Source organism: Osmia lignaria, unplaced genomic scaffold (genome assembly GCF_051020975.1).
Source record: "Osmia lignaria lignaria isolate PbOS001 unplaced genomic scaffold, iyOsmLign1 scaffold0038, whole genome shotgun sequence".
Taxonomy (NCBI): domain Eukaryota; kingdom Metazoa; phylum Arthropoda; class Insecta; order Hymenoptera; family Megachilidae; genus Osmia; species Osmia lignaria.
In genome coordinates this window covers 262,501-265,000 of record NW_027478179.1, presented here as the reverse complement: position 1 = coordinate 265,000, position 2,500 = coordinate 262,501, and positions in this window count along the sequence as shown.

Sequence of the window (2,500 nt, the reverse complement as noted above, 5' to 3'; positions counted from 1 at the left end):
CCTTTAGAAGTTTCCCCAGCCTTAAAACTTCTTTCATTTTTACTCCTCTCTCCATACTTATTTTCCTCTCTGAACGTATCAGAGAGGATTTTATTTCTGACACCTCTTGACTTTTCTTAAATTCAGGGACGTAATTTTGTTCATAATTCAGTGGACTTTTGTGTATTTTATACTTTAAATATTTCCAAACAGTCTCCCTTCTAAAAGTGATAGAACGAATTTTCGTCTAACACTACTTTCTTGGTTCAAAAATTTTATACAATCTTATAACTTTTTCAGTTTTAACAAATTTTGGTTACAGACAGTTGATGCTCAGTTTGTACAAGTATGCAACATTTATAAGTGCATACAGGTCACCAGCCTTATATTACAAGGCTCACCACATATGGGCCATTCGGTCTTAGACACCGACCCGTGGTAATGCTGTGTGGAGATTAATAATAATCCGCAACGGAAAACCGGAACGAGAATAGTCGAGAAAGTATATTCTCGAGGAGCGGTAGACTGCTTTTCAACCGAAGTCATAAAAGAGCCACACGCTCGACGCTACTCCCGACCGGTCCGAGCGAACCGAAAGTGCCTTCCTATAAATACCGAACGGCCGGCCGCTAGGTCGGCGACGCATGGGCTTACGCCCAGGCGTATGCCTGTGCAAACCGCCGTGAGAGCGTACCATCCCGCCGGCACGGTAAAACTTAGACTGAAAATATCGTCGAACATATCCTTTCATTTTATAACGTTCTATACATGAAAATTAATAAATTAACATGCAGGACATAATAAATTCACATTCTCATGTAAATCATGGGTTTAATTAATATTTTAAAAAATTTTAAAACCGCCCAGAACCGATGAGATGAAAATATTAAAACGATATTTTTGCATTTTCTTACGGTAAAACATTAACAAATAAGCGACTATAGCAATATAAAACTCCATTTGTAATTTAATTAATCAAAATTAATATTTTTTTTTGATTTTTCAGCGATCCAGAACCGATGAGACGAAAACATTAAAACGATATTTTTGCATTTTCTTACGACAAAACATTAACAAATACGAGACTATAACAATATAAAACTACATATGTAATTTAATTAATCAAAATTAATAATTTTTTTTGAATTTTCAGTGATCCAGAACCGATAAGTCGAAAATTTTAACAATCATATTTTTGCATTCTGTACCGTGGATCCATCGTTAAACGCTATTAAACTAACGTCCGTGATGGTATAAATGCAGATTTTCGCTCCGTTTAGCCAAAATAACGAACTTTAGGTGCGCTCCGAAATATTTCAAAGTCCCAGCGGCGTATTGCTTCGCCTCTTAGAACCGATTAGTCGAAAATTTTAACAATCATATTTTTGCATTCTGTACCGTGGATCCATCGTTAAACGCTATTCAACTAACGTCCGTGATGGTATAAATGCAGATTTTCGCTCCGTTTAGCCAAAATAACGAACTTTAGGTGCGCTCCGAAATATTTCAAAGTCCCAGCGGCGTATTGCTTCGCCTCTTAGAACCGATTAGTCGAAAATTTTAACAATCATATTTTTGCATTCTGTACCGTGGATCCATCGTTAAACGCTATTAAACTAACGTCCGTGATGGTATAAATGCAGATTTTCGCTCCGTTTAGCCAAAATAACGAACTTTAGGTGCGCTCCGAAATATTTCAAAGTCCCAGCGGCGTATTGCTTCGCCTCTTAGAACCGATTAGTCGAAAATTTTAACAATCATATTTTTGCATTCTGTACCGTGGATCGATCGTTAAACGCTATTGAACTAACGTCCGTGATGGTATAAATGCAGATTTTCGCTCCGTTTAGCCAAAATAACGAACTTTAGGTGCGCTCCGAAATATTTCAAAGTCCCAGCGGCGTATTGCTTCGCCTCTTAGAACCGATTAGTCGAAAATTTTAACAATCATATTTTTGCATTCTGTACCGTGGATCCATCGTTAAACGCTATTAAACTAACGTCCGTGATGGTATAAATGCAGATTTTCGCTCCGTTTAGCCAAAATAACGAACTTTAGGTGCGCTCCGAAATATTTCAAAGTCCCAGCGGCGTATTGCTTCGCCTCTTAGAACCGATTAGTCGAAAATTTTAACAATCATATTTTTGCATTCTGTACCGTGGATCCATCGTTAAACGCTATTAAACTAACGTCCGTGATGGTATAAATGCAGATTTTCGCTCCGTTTAGCCAAAATAACGAACTTTAGGTGCGCTCCGAAATATTTCAAAGTCCCAGCGGCGTATTGCTTCGCCTCTTAGAACCGATTAGTCGAAAATTTTAACAATCATATTTTTGCATTCTGTACCGTGGATCCATCGTTAAACGCTATTCAACTAACGTCCGTGATGGTATAAATGCAGATTTTCGCTCCGTTTAGCCAAAATAACGAACTTTAGGTGCGCTCCGAAATATTTCAAAGTCCCAGCGGCGTATTGCTTCGCCTCTTAGAACCGATTAGTCGAAAATTTTAACAATCAT